We start from the raw sequence: 17,420 nt of genomic DNA, 5'->3' as shown, positions 1-17,420 counted from the left end.
AGTAGAGATCAGAGTACTGAAAATGTAAACAAGAGTGTAATTCTCTCATCAGTTTTAATTACTCAGGCAGTAATGTGGTGGGTGCACTGCATATGGTAAGACCAGTAGGGGACCATCCAGGGCACATTGCAGCGGCCCAGGTCGTCTACCTTCATCCACAGAAGTAAAGTCAAGTAATGGCTTCTCCCTTTTTCTGTACTCTGATCTTCCCACCTTTGTCCAGCATCATGAGGGCCAGATTATATAATCAAAGGAGAATAAATAGAAGTTTCTATGTCCATGGCGGACTGGGTAGCACCTGTTTCCTAGTCCAGCTCCAGAATGGTTACCTTTGGGCTGTTCTCATACTTCTTTTGCATCATCCTTTGAACTCCTTTTGGTTTGTCAGTCTGTCTTCCAGTGTGTGTAAGTCCTCTTCCTCAAGGAGTCCTCCAGATAGGGCAGGAATTGCTCTTTCTTGGGAAAACCATAGGCCCTGTCGGCTACATTGTAGACACATGCTCTTGATGCTGTCATTGGCCAGCCTAGCCCTTGTGTGCTCAGACAGCTCTCTTGCCAATTTCCTAGTGTGTCTGTTTTTTCATTTCTCTCCCCCACCTCCAGCCTTGCTTTTTGCTTCCCTAAGTTGTAGCCCTTAGTCAAGGCTCTTTGATGTCCTCTTCTGTCTTTTCTCCAGCCTTTAATTCAAGTCAGTGAAATCAAGGGTCCTTGTTCTGGGGCTAATTCCTCTCTGTGGGGCTAATTCCCACAGAGAGGAATTAGCCCCAGAATAAGCACCCTTGCTTGTTCTGGGGCTTGTTTCAAATGTGTACTGCCACCCCATCTCCTTTGCCTCAGGGACCTGGTTCTTGCATTTGCGAATTTTCTTTCCTGTTTACCATCTTCCCATTTAAGTATTTTTAGTTTTTATTTTACCTTGGAAAGAAACAACATCCTCTCCCATTTACACCTGCCCATTTTCCTAGCTGCATTTCTTGGAAGAGCGTTCTAGAATTGCCACCTCTGCTTCCTCAAATCATCATTTGCTGAGATCCTGCTTCTGTCTAACCGCTCCACCAAAGCTACTCTCCCCAGAGTTACCAGAACTCCTGAGCACTTTTCTTTCTTAGCTTCTGAGTTCTTGGCACATCCATCATTGCTACTATTACCCTTGGTGTACCAGAACCAGTCCTACTTTTTATTGACTGTTTCCCTCTCAGTTTTCATTATGGACTCTTTTTTTCCTCCTTTTGTCCCTTAAATGCCATTTTCTTCTAAGCTCTGCTCACTCCTCGGTTCTTATCCACAGCTTTGATGGTCATTTATGTGCCCATGACCCCTGCTCTGTATCTTGAGCCCAGTCTCCTGAGTGCTCTCCTCAGACTCAGCAAGTCCAAAACCAAGCTCATCATTTTTCCTGCAGACCTGCCATTCTCTCTTCATCCTCTAATCTTGCCCACTCCCCTTCTTCTGTGTAGTCTTTCAATACAGAACCCTGGGCAACATTTTGGACTCTTCCTCTTGTGCTGTTCTTCTTCCTCTCCCTTCCAGTTCAGGCAGGAGTCAGAGTTCTACCCATTCCACTTGTCCTGCCACCTTTTCTCCTCCATTTCCACCCTACTGCCTTCTTGCAGGCCCTCCTCAACCTGCTTGTATTTCTGTCCTATCTCCCAGCTGGGTGCCATGCTTTAGGAGTCTGGTCCTCACTGGTGTTGCAGCATCCTTCTGAAATGCACATTTTTGCTGAAATACAGATCCATCACTTTTCTCATTTCATTTAAGTTCTATCTAGAGGTAGTTTTTTTTTTTTTTTTTTTTTTTTAAGAAAGAGTGAGAAAGAGGGAGAGAGAGAGAGAGAATTTCAATATTTATTTTTTTAGTATTTGGTGGACACAACATCTTTGTCTGTATGTGGTGCTGAGGATCGAACCTGGGCCGCACGCATGCCAGGCGAGCGCGCTACCGCTTGAGCCACATCCCCAGCCCATAGAGGTAGTTTTTAGTCAGTTTTTTTTTTTTTTTTTAAATGTGGTTTCCAGCTGCTTCGCCACACATACCTCTCCTTCCTGCTATACAGGACTCATTCATATTTTCTCAAACATACTGTTCGGTTTTATTCATTCTTAGTTGCTTCTTCATCAAGTATTTGCTAGGCACCTAAGAGGTGCTAGGACTGAGTCAAATGCTGGGAAAACAATGAGGAAAGGGGGAAAATGAAAACCCAACATTGCCTCTTTCTCATAGAGCTTTGATTATACTCGGGTAGACTGATATTGAAAATGTGTAAGATAATTGCTTACGTGCCCTGAAGGTGAGGTACAGAGTGCTCTTGGAGGATCCGATATGGAATTGGCCTGTGTAGGAGGTAAGGCAGTCAGGAAAGTCCTCCCTCAGAGGCATAGTTGAGCTGAGATTTGAAGGAAGAAAAGAAACAGACTAGGTGATGGGCGTGAGGAAGAGGACAAGAATATTCCACGCCTATGCAGAGGCTGTGGGATGTTTCTGGAATTGAAGATGTGGAGCTGAGAGCTTCCTTTCTTCTACCTGTGGTCTTCCTCATCCACTGTCCTTGCCTGGAGCAGTTGCTGCTGTACAGTCCCCTCTTCCATCAGGAAGGCATTTGGAAGTTGTTTTATTTTGCTTTGTTTGGTGACAGTAACCAGAGGGCATCACTATGTTTATTGAGAGGGGACCAGCCCTGCTGGTTTGCAGTATGCAAATACAGATCCATTGCTTTTCTACTGTTTGCAGTGTTCAGGCTTGAAACAGAAAAGAATCGTCTCCCTGAACATGCCAGGAGGACCCTTTTGAGAATCCACTGCTAGGCTGCAGAGCCTTGGGCTCAAGAATTTCTGTGGGAAGCCATATAATGTTCTAATTTAGGTGTCCTTCCTTTCCCCTGCTCAATACCTTGTACAGACAGCACATTGTACTCTGTGGTACTTGTTTTACTCCAAAGTTGTTCTGTTGTCTTTCCAATTGTGTCTTGCCTTCAATACTATTAGCTTTTTAAAGGTAGGGGTCATAGCTTTTTTGCCATGGGACAGGGACCAGAAGATAATATAAATGTTTACCACAGGAATAACTAATTGGTAACTGAGACATCTTTGATGCAAGTTTTGATTATGTGACCTTTGATTTTTTAATACCTCATATGTGCTGGGAACATATGTTTCCTAATTGAATACTCACAGTAATTCTGCATGGTGGATAGCATCCCGTTGTGCAGATGAGGAGAAAGACTTCAAGAGAAGCCTCAGAAGTTAGATGACTCAGAGAAGTTAGATGACTCAGAGAACTTAAATAACAGCTAAAAAGTAGCAGAGGGTAGGATTTGAATTTGGATCTCTGGGCTCTGGCCTGTGCCCTTCTCAGTCTAGCATTCTGCCTGTATTGTATCAGACTATATTGTTGTCCAGTTGTTTTCTTGAACTTAGATTTGAGGCCCTATATTTACCTCCCACTGTAGGGCAGGGGATGGAATCCAGCATGTGCTAAGCAGGCGCTCTGCTGCCGAGCTGTACTCCCAGTGCTGTAATTTTTGATCTTGTTAAAATGGGGCTTTCACTGCAGCTGGTCAGAATTTTTTTTTTTTTTATTTCTGAATTTTAGACATCTTTTGCATTGTCCATTTTTTTTCTGCTTTGTGTCCTATGTGGAATTGATACGCAGACCTTCTATATCATCATCCAAATCAGTGGCAAAATGTAATTAGAATATACAGGTTGAGCATCCCTGATTCGAAATCTGAAATGATCTAAAGCAAAAGCTTTTTGAGTGCTGACAAAGTGGCACAGAGCCGCTTCCATACCTGACCTCATGTGATGGGTTTCAATCAAAAGGTTTCAATCAACCTCATACACAGTATTTTTCACTAAAAATACTGTGTATGAGGTGCATATGAAACAAATGACTTTGTGTTTAGACTTGGGGGCCCATTATCCTCATTATCCTGCAGAGATCCCCAAATCTGAAAAAATCTGAAACTTTTGGACCCAAGCATTTTGGATAAAGGATACTCAGTCTGTATTCATGGGTTTCCCTCACTGTTAGTTCTTCCCACAGGGTTCAGCACACATGAAATGGTAATGTTAATGACTGTTCTTGTTGGTGTATTAAATAGAAGTAAAGGGGACAGGACCAAAGGCTGAGCCAAAGATTTATCAATATTCACTCCTTTCTTATAATTACCAATTTGTTAAACAAATAGATCTTTCTATAGGATTATTTTACCAGTTTTTAATCCTCTGATCTTATCTATGGAGGATTTCTGGAGCAATCTTGAAACATTTTTGAGGTTCATATAGCCTATGTCTATTATTCCTCACTGGTGAAGGCAGAAATGCAGTTATTCTGTTTTAACTTTTTTTTTTCTTTTAAAGAGAACCATATTATTCTCATGTGGTGCCTCAGGGCTGCTTCATAAGGGTGTGCACTGTACAAGAGACCATGTGAAAGTGAGTGCCATTAATGTCATAGGCATCGGGGTATGTATTTGCAATAACAATTTTCTGGCAGATTAGGATAAAATGGCTTGAGCCAACCTGATCGATGTGTTACAATACTTCTCTAGCTAAAGGAAGTAAAATGTGTGGAGGGAGGGCTACCATTTTCTGGTTGTACTGAAGTTCTCTGTGGATTATATTGGGTCCACATGGTACTTTTTCTGTGAGCAAAATCTCTGTCCAGTGGTCTGTGGAACCTACCCTTATTCAATATGATATTATAAAATCTGAAATCAGATATTTGCTAGGCCCAATCTTTCAGTACCTCTCCTATTTTTATATAATTCTTTGTCTAATTTGAAGGTTTTACTACGCACAAAGGAAAGAGGGAGCTCAGTCCTTGGGACTGCTCTTCTAATGACAGCCAGGACATTGCTCCATAGTTCTTGTTGCTTCTTGGTGTGGGTGTTTGTCTCCACCCTCTTTTCTTGATGAACTCAAGGATCTGGTTGTCCTTGGAGATGTTGAGCAGCTCCTTGGAATAACATGCCCATGGAGCAAATCCACACACTTCTTGATCCTGTACTGCCCTGAATGAGCTTGTGCTTCGAGGGTGGTGTGTCTTGGCTTATTCACTGTCATAGGCATCAGGAGTATTCACTTGTTCACTGTGTGGCTCTTATTGAGACCACTGTTGGGGTAGTGGAGTAAGGCCTTGGGATTTTTCAAAGATCATAAGAAATGAAAACCACAGAAATAATCCTTCATATCAGTCTACTTTTAGGAAGTCACAAATTTTAGGTGTTTGTTGATAGAAGGGCCCCACAGGCGTTCAGGTGAATCTAGGTGTCTGTCCTTCATGCACAGAACTGATCGAAATGACTCCATGGGTCGGTGGATGTAACAAAAAAGAACTCAAAAATAGGCATGCTGCCCTCCTTCCTTGTGTTGCTCCTTTCCCTCCCTTGGGCCCACATTTTCTCAACTACCATTCACTCAGGGCTTGCCATACTCCACAGCACTGGCATCCAGTGCACCTTTCTCAAACACTGAGACTGCAGGTTACTGGTGAAGAGCCAGGTGAGGACCACAGAGGAAAGCAGTGCGGAAGTACCTGGGTGCCTATTCCCATGACTGACCTGTGGAGGAGCAGATGTCAGAACTGTAGGGCTAGAGGTGGTTCACTGGGAGGCAAGGGCCTCTACCTGTCCTTCGTAGCAGCTGTTCTAATTGCCAGTGTGATTGCCTGTTACCACAGAAGTCACCTGACAGAGGCTTCTTATTTACAGCAATGAATCTCTTTTTATTAAAGTCACAAAGAAAACCACTTTGGGGTCTTGATGTCTTCTGGACACATTTATTTGGCTTAGGAACTTGCCCTCCTAGAAGAGGAGGCTCTTTAAATCTCCCTCATTCACAGACTTGCACATGATTTCCAAAGCTTTGGAAGTTGTAGAGGTTTGTCTACAGTATGTGCATTGTTGCCCTGTAGGAAAGCATCTTCTCCCCACTCCTGTCCATTGTCCCTCCACTTTTTACACACAAGCAGCTGAGGACACTCTGTGTGTCAGCAGGACTTGGGGCATGTGGTTTGCTGCTTCTTTTAATGCTGCCTGAGCTCATGGCCCTTCAGCTGGGAAAATGAGGCTAGAAGCCTGCTCTCTCTCCTCCATTTGGGCCCAGAGAAGGTGCTTCAGGGCCAAATTGCTACTATTCTGGCACGTCTGCTAAGTGAATGCCCCCACGTGGTCCCAGAGAAATTGAACACAAGAGTGCTCCTGACCCCTGGAACTTGCTCCTTTGGCCTTCTCTTGAGGACCTGCTGTCAGCAATGGGGAGCCTTGTTTTAATGCAATGTCTGCTGTTTGCAGCACCCCTTTCAGGGAGGAGCAACTTCAGGCATATTTTATGCAGAGGAAGTTTTCATAGTGAACGCTGGGAAGGGGAGCCATGTTTGTTGGCTGCTAAGGGGGAGTGACAAGAAAAATGAATAGCAGCTGCCCTTTGTGGACTGCCTACTGTCGCTGAGCACTATAGCCGAGATGACACTCATGTCCCAGTGCCATTCTGGGTTAGGGACAATGTCATATTTGACGGATGAGCAATTGAAGGTGCAGGGGGATGCAGGCTCCTGATCTAGGCTTCTCAGCCAGCTTTAAGTAGAGCTGAAATCCATACTTGTCTTTCTGTGATTCAAGACCAGATTTCCACCCTTTATATGGGTGCCTCTGTTGTTAGTGTTTCTTTCTCTAACCCTCAAAAATTCCCTTGCTCTCCTAATGCCGACAGAAACTCCAAAACACAGGAAAATTACAGCGAGAGAATTCTCAGCATGGTTAGGTTGATCTGTTTATCTGCTGTCCCTTTGAGGGTCTATTTCCCCTAAAGACAGGGCTTTTTGTCTTTGGTTTTTCCCTCTGATTGTTGTTTATTCTCTATTACTCTGATGTCTTCATTTCTAACAGTCCTACAATAGCTTGATATTTGCTGTGGCCAATCCTGTTAGACCCCCGCGGTGGGAGAGTGGTTGGGCTACCTCACCCCAGGAAACACTTCTGCTTCAATTAATTTTATAAGCAGCTGAGCCAAAATACTTCCATCTTCAGCATCGTTAATAAGAAAATGCCAGAAAATGTTATGGAAATGATATTTCACAGAGGCTCCTTATTTACAGCAATGAATTTCTTTTCACAAAAGCTACATTTAAGTAGGTCATCTGTTGTCTCCTGAGTGAATACAGCACCTGAAGGTTCTTTGTAGAATTTCTTTAGATTGAACATAAGGGATTTTTGTTCTGCTCTTTAATTGAGGTATAACATACATTAGTAAAGGGAACTGATCTAAAGTATATCACTCATGGTTGTTTACATAGGTATATGCCTTGTAAGCACCACCCAGCTCAAGTTCTAGAATTCTTCAACTTGCCAGAAAGCTTTCTGACTCCCTTTCCCAGTCAGCTGCCCCACCCCACCCTGAAAGAATGTTCTAGCTTATGTCACATTGATTGGTTTTGCCTGTTGTAGCATAAAGCTGTGTGCTCAGGTACTAAAATATTCTTAATATTTTTGTTTATTTTGTGGTACCAGAGGTTGAATCCAGGGGTGCATTTCCACTGACCTATTCCTCCAGCTCTTTTTATTTTTAACTTTCTTTCTTTCTTTTTTTTTTTTTTGGCACTAGGAACTGAACCCAGAGGTATTTAAGCACTGAGCTACATCCACAGCTTCATGTATATATTATTTTGAGACAGGGTCTCCCTGCATTGCTGAGGCTGACGTTAAACTTGCAATCCATCTGCCTTAGCTTCCCAAGTCACCAAGATTACAGATGTGCACCACTGTACCTGGCATTAATATTTTATTTTGCAAACCTAGAAGAAGAACAATAAGATGTTCCATTTACCCCTCTCCCAGAGACTCTATTCAGATTTCATCCCAATAATACCCCTTGAGGCTGAGCTTCATCCCAGGATCGTCCCCAAGCTGTCATGTCTTATGTCTTGTCTTGACTTCTAAGATCTTAAGACTTTTGAAGCTTAATAACCAGTCCCAGTAATTTTGTAGAATGGTTTTCAGGTTGCATTTGTCTGATGTTTGCTCCTGGTGAGACCCAGATTTGATGCTGTGTTCTTTTTGTCATTTTATGTCAGCACACAATATTTATTTTTTCCTTTACTTTTCCTTTAGCATTAATCCCTTCATGAAGGTGGTGTTTCATTGTTGTTGCAGGAACCCAGGGTCTCACACATGCTAGCATGTGGTCTGCCACTGAGCTACACCTTTAGCCCTAGATGGTGTCTTAATTAGCAGATTTTGTCACTAATGTCACTTTTTTCCTCCTTTGAAATTGATGACCCTGCCTGCCTTTCTCCTTCTTCTTCTCCTTTTCCTTCTTCTTCTGTGTTGGGAATCAAAATCAGAGCATCAGGCATGCTAGGTGGGGCTCTGTCACTGAATCACACCCCCAGACTCTTGATGATTTTTTTTGTAGAGAGCTGTTCTGCAACTGTGAAGATAGGCTCTTAACTCACAGCCATGGGAGCACTTTCAGAGAGATTTATTTTTGTATGTGGTGGGGCGAGGTTTTATTTAAATTGCTTTGTACATCCGTTTTCAGTCCTCTAAGATCTGAGATCCTCTAAGATCTAGTCCTAAAAAAGCAACAATAGGTTTAGAGTCCTTTTGGGTTGGGTGGCCCATCTCCATTTGTCCTTCAGGGTTTTTTACTTTATTCTCCAAATTCCACAACAGTGAGCTTCTGAAGTTTGTCCTGCCAGTTATGGAAGTTGGGCTTATTTCTTTCTCTTCTTTGGGGAAGACACTCAGAAAAGGTTTCTAGAATGCATCTTAGAACATTTGCAAGCCATTCTGCAAGAGATTAGGGGTGTTGAGGGGAATGCGAGTCAGGATCTGTAATTTTGGAATTTATGATCTAGTCCATGGAGACAGATGGGGAAGCAGAGAGTTGTGAAATAGTACCAAAAGCAGAGGAATCTCAGAGCCAGAGCTGGTATCCTGTCGCTGCCAAGGGAAAAGTAGGAGAAGAGTGAAGATGGTGGGAGGAGCTAGTGAAGGCTGTCCAGAGCTCTGAGATGCCAGGCAGTCACAGGGTCAGGGTGAGGGATGCTTCTCAGAGAGGGAGGTGTGGGCACAGCACTGCAAGGGAAGGAGGATAGGTGCTGGAGGAGCACTGGGTAGCTTGGCATTTTCTGAGCATCAGGTGAGAGGTGCAGAATGGCAGTATTATTGGGGGAGACCACAAAAAGTGGAAGACAGTAGCAGTATCCAGGGGAAAGTATGGAGGAAAGCCGTTGGAGGCATAGCAGTATGCTCGCTCAGGATGTGGGATGCTGCTATTGCAGTCTTTGTGGCTTGTTATGAGTTTCATGAAACATTAGGCAAGATTTTCCTTGGCTTAATGACACCAAGGCATGTGTGAGAGTACTCCGTGTAGACTAGACTAACCGGTCCATGAAGAAGTATTTGCCACATCACAAGGTGCATAATCATAGACCAGCTTATGTGGTATTGAATCCAGCCTTGCAATCTGCTTCACCCTTAGCAGCTCTTGCTAATTTCTTCTACCTTGTAAAACATCCTGCCCAAAATTTCAGTCTTCCTAAAAATCAAAATGCAGTATTAGCACCTTCAAAGCATCAAAAATAACCAGTTTGGAAGATCATTCAATCCAGTGGTAGACAATCTGCAGCCTGAGGAGCAGATCCTGCCTGAGCCTTTCTTTGTGTGCTGTCCATGAGCTAAGAATGGTTTTTACCTTTTTCAAACCTTGTTTTTTTTTTAAAAAAAGAAATAAAGTAGAAGAAGTATGTATGGCAAAAACTGTTTGTAGCCTGCAGTTCTTAAAATGTTTGCTATCTGGCCCTTTTTTGGGAAAACTTGCCAACCTCTGGTCTCATCTGATTGCCTGGTACAGTAATCCTTAATACAATATTACTTGGCCAGCCATCATCTATCTAATCTATGCTCGAATGCTTCCACTAATGGAAAATTCATGATTTCTCTGATCAATCTGTTTCCTATTTGGACAACTCAAACTATTAGTAATTTTTAATCTCTGCTGAAATCTGCCTTACTATATAGTATTTACCTACTGGCCTTTTGTAGGGGAAGAGAAGTATTTCATGTCGACACTGACTGAGCAAGTAATATATCCTAGTCACTGTGCTTAATCTGAAGAAAGATGAATAAGACATGATTCTTATATCAAGGATCTCCCAGGTGTTATTTACTGGGATCAAAGCAGTTGAGCAGGCTGTATTAAGTCTTGTTTTCTGTGCCATAGGGTTAAGACAGTTTTTAAAAATTATTTTACTTATGTCTGTACTGTTGTTCTTTATACACAATACAAACACCGAAAAGCACAAAGGGCATATAGTACAGGAAATCTCTCCACCATCCAGAATTTTGACCCCCTTGCTTCTTTCATAGGAGGCCACACTCATACACTTCTTGTAAGAATTTGACATTAAAGAACTGCACTAATGAAAGGTTAGGTTCATTGAAACAGAAACTTTGATAATTGCTCATAAAAGCACATTTTCTGAGTTTCTGATCAAGTAGGTTGCTGAGTGTGACTCAGTTTTATTTTTATAAAAGTCTGAAATTTGGGTGGTGGACCTAGCCCCAAGGGGTTTGCATTACATGATCACTCACTCTGCTGGTTCAGCTTAATCTTGTCTGAAGTTTTTGGCTACTGCTGGGTGTCAGGCACTGCTGGGATTCTCATTCATTACAGTATAGAATCCTCATTAAAGCCTGTCCTCTTTAATTGGTTGTGACACAATCCCATCTTGCATGACTCTTGGGTTCGCATCCTGAATGTGATGGAAATTGTTTGAAATAAAATTGAAGCACACTTATGTTGATGCCTATGTCAGTGTTGTTATCTGATATGTCAGTATGGAAATATGATAGAAATAATCTTTGAGCTTTCCAAGTTAAGCAAAGGCCAGAGTCTCACCTACCCCATCCAGGGTCATACAGGCCAGCCTTACTCTAGGTAATGTTTGGATCTAGAGCAGTTATGCATAAATAATTCTTTTGGAAAGAAGATTGGCATGCAAATGATTTAAAAACTGTTTTTGTTTTGTTTTTTTAGCATAACTAGGGCTGATGGCGCAATATAAAAGTTCTGAAAAGAGTTTTCTTCCTTCTGAGCAATATAGTTTAGAGATGAGAGCAGTGACTTTGAAGTCAGGGGTTTGGCTTATAATCTCAGCCCTACCATTTCCTGAATGTGTGACTTTGAACGAGTTACTTGACCTCTCAATGCCTCACTTTTCTCTTCTGTAAAGTAGCACTTAGAGATGGTCACGAGAATGATATGTATGTAAAATGTTTAACCTAGTGCTTGGTACAGAGTAAGCATGCAATAAGAACAGTTATTACTACTACCATTATTTTGAAAGGTTTCAAAAATGTTTTACCAGAAAGCAAATGTAATTCAAGGTGGTAAATGTTATGATGGAAGCTTTGACCTGTTACTGTGAACCATTGATACCCACAGGCTGGGAGTGTTAATGATGGATTCATAAAGGACCTTGACCAGGAGGAGGATGAGGGATTCTCCTGATAGAGAGGGTAAGGATTTTCTAGGAACATCCACCAAGGCATAAGTTCAGGAAACAAGCAGATAGGGCTGTGGCACCCTGTGCTCTGTGTAGTAAGACCAGGAGGGGTCTGTTCACTTGTTTAAATGCAGGAGCGAGCTGTACATCATTCTTGATGGCAGTATACCTTCTTGTGTAGTGAATACAGGGACTAAAGACAGTGATCTGTGAGCATGTTCCTGAATTCTCTGAGTGTGTAATGATAGAGCCAGGGATGTGGCAGGGGAATGGAGAGAAGGAAGCAGACCATATGGGATGTGTGAAGTTGCAGGAGGAATATGGGTGTTGAATAGCCCTAATTGAATCCTAATTCTCCCAATTTCCTAGCTGTAGAATCTCGGTGATGTTTCTTATGTCTCTGAGCCTCAGTTTCTTCCTCTATGACATTGAAAGTTTCCATTTCTTCTACGATATTGGAGCTATCATTTCTTGGGGCTTCTGGGAGAACTGAATTCTGTTCCAGGACCTAGCCTATGGTCAGAAACTGTTAAACTTCGTCTCATTCCTGAGGATTATTAAAGATTGAGCCTGTAGGAATTACTATTTTATTTGCAGGTGAGAAAGAAGAAAACTGAGACTGACCAAGAGGTTTTTCCCTTGGATACAGTAATACTTTTAAGTAAACTCTGAAATACAGGAAAAGGGACAGAATTTTGTGAAAAGATGCAGTCAGTTTTATATCTCTTGACTTTGAGATATCTGAGAGATCCAAGTCCTGGCTGTAAAAAACACATGTATGTTTGGAGGTCAGAACTAGAAATACAGGCCTGAGATTCATTGGCATATAGTTAGAAATTGTTGTAAAAAATGCATGATTTGCAGGATTGGGTTATAGCTCAGTGGTAGAGCGCTTGCCTCACACTTGAGAAGTCCTGGGTTTGATCCTTAGCACCACATAAAAAATAAATAAAATAAATAAAGATATTGTGTCCATCTTTAAAAAAATATCTTAAAAAAAAAAAAGAAAATGCATGATTTGGCCTTGGAGAATGCTTGTAGATTGAGGAAAGGACTTGATCATGGAACCTGCAGAAACTGACAGTAGAAAGAAAACTGGCTGCATTGTGGAGAGGGAGAGGAGAGAGTTGAGGCCCAGGAAACAAAGCAGGAAGCTGTGACACTATTCCTCCAAGTGTGGGCTGCGGATTCCAGGTGCTCACTAGGTGCTGGAGTCACAGTGCACAAGCTCTTCAGGGAACCAGTGAAATAGGAGTGGTCTGGAAAAAGGAAATGAGGGTTCTGAGTGTGCAAAGTTGTAGAAATCCATTTCAAACAATCAAAAGACAAAAAAAAATTATTGTGGGATGAGGGTGCTTTTAAGTACATTTGATTAGTTTAGAGGTGAGGCTTGCAAAAGTGGGAATGACAATGACTTGGGGGCCTCAAGGGAGCACCAGACATAAACCAGCATCTCCTGGGGCACTGGTGAGACTGGTAAGCTCCTGTTCCTTCTCTGTCCCTTCTCCCTTCAATAGGAAGAGTGGCAGGTCCAAGCATCCTCATTATTAAGAGGCCCTCAAGGTGGGCTTGAAAGCCCGTGGCCAGACATTGTCTGGTGCCTGATGCCATAAACAGTATTGGAAAGCAGAGAATTTTAGGGACAATGATGGCTACCTTTGTGATCAATAAGGCTTATCAATGCTATAGAAAATATTTCATTATGATTACTACCATCTCTTGTTTTCTTTTTGTTTTTCTGAGTTTAGTAAGCCCCCAAATTTACAAATTTTTCATTCATCCACAATCGGACTTCTGTTGCCAAAGCATATTTTTAAATGTACAAAACAAAATTGAGCCTGTGGGAGAACAGCTGCCTAGGAGGAATCCAGCAGCAAACTAACCTGCCCCCCTGGGACTTGCTTGGGACATAGTCACTTCCCTGCTGTGATCCTGCCTTTACAATCTGTTCTTTTTTTAGCAATTTTTCTATCAAACTGCACTTTATAGAACCACCACTGAGCTCCTTTTAAACATTAAAATCCAGTGGCATTAACTGGACATTTTCTTTGACTTCTAGCATCTTTTCATCATTATTATCTTCAAAGTTTTTTATTGCTTTGGGCTGATACGTAGATGAACCTTTCTGGCCTATCAGCTGCTGCTGCTGTCCCTGTTTGTTTTACTGGTTCTGTTTCTTACTTCCTGACTGTGGACTTTCTGTAGGACTTAGTTGGTCTGGGACTTTTCTTCCTAGGAGCTTGTGTTTCTTACCCACCTTAGTTGTTATCTCAGCATCCATCCTATTATCTCAGGACCCACCTTCCCAAGCTCACCTCGGTTTCCTTGGATCAGCTTCAAGTTGCCCTGCCATTGTATGCGGCTGAAAATTCCTTCATGTGTTGTTATTCCTTTCCTTCTGAGCCTAGCCCTGCCCTTCAAGTGTCCTTTCTTTCACTGGTCTTCATTCTTATAGCCATTGGAATCTTGATACCCCCAAGGGCTTTTTCCTCCCCATCATTCCTTGAATCCACCAATTTGGTCACCTTTTGTTTTCTGCATTCCCAAGGACAAGCCTCTCCTTCACAGTCTCACTTCTGCTCTAATCTGGATCCTTATAGATTCTTAAACTCTTTGCCTAATTTCCCTCTCTGCTTCCTTCAAAGCCTCTTTGCTACTGCTGAATTGTATCATAGTCTCATACAGAACTGCCACTGTCTTCCCTTGCAGAATTCTTCAGCCTCACATATGCAGCTTCTCCCTGTGTGGTCACTCATGTGACCCATTCAACTTTGTGAGTGCTGCTCTTGCTTAGGACAAACCCTTCACTCAGGATAAACACTCCTGTTCCCCTTTGTACCAGGATAGTTCCTCTGATCATCTTGTCCCTTCCACTCTCTACCCACTGTCCTTGTCCTTACCATTCTTTTCAACCTTCTCTTAGTCTAACTCCTTCACAGAGCCTTTCTTGTGGTCCTGCCCCAAACTCATGACTTTTTATTTAAAGCACTAGTGTTGCATTTTATTATATAGTTATATCAAAGCTTCTCATCACTGATTCTAAAATCCAATAAAGTTGGGAAACTGAAAGATGGATCTATCTACTATCTGTCTATTTTGTAGTCCTGGGGAATTGTGTGATACTCTACCACTGAACTCCATCCCCAGCCCTTTTTATTTTTATTTTTAAATTTTAAAATTTATTTTTCTTAAAGAGAGAGAGAGAGAGAGAGAGAGAGAGAGAGAGAGAGAGAGAGAGAGAATTTTTTTAATATTTATTTTTTAGTTTTCGGCAGACACACATCTTTATTTGTATGTGGTGCTGAGGATTGAAACCAGCGCTGTGCGCATGCCAGGCAGGCACGCTATCTCTTGAGCCACATCCCCAGCTCCCTTTTTATTTTTTAAGACTGTCTAGACTAGTTGCTGAGGCTGGCCTCAAACTTTGTATTGACCTGCCTCAGTCTCCTGAGTCACTGCGATTACAGGCGTGTACCTCCATGCTGGGCTGAAAGCTGTATGCTAATCTTGTCACAAAACTTTGGCAAATCCTCTCTGGATATGAACTGTCTTTTTAATATTTGGTAGTTTTATTGGAGTTAACTATTATAGTAACAAAGTTAGAGTTTTACAGAGACCACTAGCACGGAAATTTTTTATTTTATACATACAGTTTTAAAACAAATAAACTTACTAATAAGATTTCATCTATTTACTGACATTGTGAGTTTGATGAATTTACTGAACATTTATTATGGCACTCTTATGACATCTTTCCTAACAAGATGGCAGAAACCAGGACTCATGCCCTTTGACCATGCTTATTAACAAAGCAAATACCATTTTTTAGCTAACATGCCACATATTGGATAATTCCTACTAAATTATGCCTCAGATCACAGTCAAGACACGTTCTTACCTCCTCAAACTAGAGCCTTTATTATGAATTGCATAAAGAATACTGAATGCTATATTTTACATTTTGGATAAAATATAACTATTTTGTTGGACATGGGCTAGCTTTGAAGAAGCATGATAAAATCTATTTTAAGTCTCTTAGTAATTATCTAAAATGTATCTTCAAAAATATATCAAAAGATATTAAGGTCCTCATTAACTTAGAAGTCTAAGAAAACCTACATTTTATTCTTTATAATTACCTCAGGATTCTGCTTAAATGCAAGCAACACAGTCAGTCCTAGAAAGGCATGATGGGTAGTTGATTGATTAGGTTTTCCACAGTAGTTGATGATTATTGACAGAATCAGACTGATTTTTTTATTGCTATTTAAATTTTTTTATTTTGTATGTGCACTGAGCTTCAAACCCAGGGCCCTGTGTGCTAAGCTTATGTTCTTCCACTGGACTACACCCCCAAACCTTCAAGCCATTTTAAAAGTTGGAAAATATATTTTTGCTTGCATATAAAGGAATTAGTTTTGAACATTCATTATGACATTGCCTGAACTACTATTAAAGAAAAACAATGGCTAATTATTTTTCAAAGTTGTAAGTTTTTTCTTGTTTAAATTTTGTCCACATAAAGATCAGTCTTTAGAAGGTGATTAATTCAAAACAGATTTTAAATAAAACATTTTCAGATGTAAGTGATGTTAGAAAATTTAGTTTTCTACCCTGTAAAGCATATATAGTACTTGTTCCTTTTTCTGTAATTCACAAAGGCTATTTAAAAGTGGAGCTATCAGCTCTGGCACATAAAACCCAATATACATGTATAACTGTGTAGCTAAGTGAAAAATTAGGAAATCAATGTACTCTCAGACAGAAGACCCTGAAAAATAATGAAATCTTATAACCTGATATTGGAATTAACTCAAAGGGAACTAGCAAAGTTAAATTAATTGTCCAAACCCGTTGTTGGTTACCAAAAAATTGATTTAACTTTGATTGATTTAGCTTGGGGATGTGGCTAAGTGGTAGAGCACTGTTTAGCATTTCTGAGTCTCTGGGTTCCATCCCCAGCATAGTATGTGAAGGTAGATAAGTCTAATTCAAGAGATTTGAACAAGTTCACTGAAAATACTCATATCTAGGGCATAGACACAAATCTCTTTGGCAAACAGGACTGTTGCTGAGTTATTTTTTTCCTTTGGTACAGAGAGCATTAAGACATGGTTTTGTGTTATGGTAATTGAAAGGTATTTTCACAGACAGTCAGAAACACCCTGAATGAAATAACGCTTATGCTGATCTCATTAGACTTCCAGGGTCCTCTTGTTTTGAGCTTCTCATATCACAGTGTGTGTTTCCTGAGTGTGCAAAGGACACAAGCCCAATTGCCAGGATGGTCAAATTTATTTGGCCGGGGGGTGGGGGGGAATGAAATTTTCAAATCTATACCATAGTGTAAAATGCAAAGTTGCCATGAATGTAAGGGAGCAGACATGAAATTTCAAAGAAATTAAGGGCATAGGAAGTAATGAGAAATTTGCCTTATTCTCCTCAGCTGGGGAGGACAATGCAGTACTCAGACAGAATTTCAACAGTTGAATTGTTGTGTTTCTAACTGGCTGAACTTTGGATTTTGTACTTGTAGAGTTTCTTAGGACCACATGGATGGTGATGAACTTCTGAGATCTTTTTTTTAGTGGGGGGTAATTGGAGATTAAACTCAGGGACACTTAACCACTTAGCCACATCTCCAGCCCTATTTTGTATTTTATTTAGAGACAGGTCTTATTGAGTTGCTTAGTGCCTCATTTTTGCTAAGGCTCTCTTTGAACTCACTATCCTGCTGCCTCAGCCTCCTGAATTGCTGGGATAACAGGTGCGCGCCACCATGCCGGTAACTTCTGAGATCTTAACCATGTCGGTAACTTCTGTGATCTTAACCATGTAGAAGAAGGAGTAAACACTAGTGCATCATCACTCAGACTGACTGACGTTAAAGGAAGATGCACCAAAGTTAA

General features: G+C 41.2%; 1 protein-coding gene across 2 annotated transcripts in view; it reads left to right on the top strand.

Moving 5' to 3' along the window:
- The window catches only part of Atg7 (autophagy related 7), a 246,640-nt gene that overhangs the window by 3,181 nt on the left and 226,039 nt on the right, over positions 1-17,420 (top strand). The window lies entirely within an intron of this gene.

This window comes from Callospermophilus lateralis, chromosome 20 (genome assembly GCF_048772815.1).
Source record: "Callospermophilus lateralis isolate mCalLat2 chromosome 20, mCalLat2.hap1, whole genome shotgun sequence".
In the NCBI taxonomy this organism is placed as follows: Eukaryota; Metazoa; Chordata; class Mammalia; order Rodentia; family Sciuridae; genus Callospermophilus; species Callospermophilus lateralis.
Note: the sequence above shows the minus strand (reverse complement) of the source record. Positions and strands in the feature narration are given on the sequence as shown.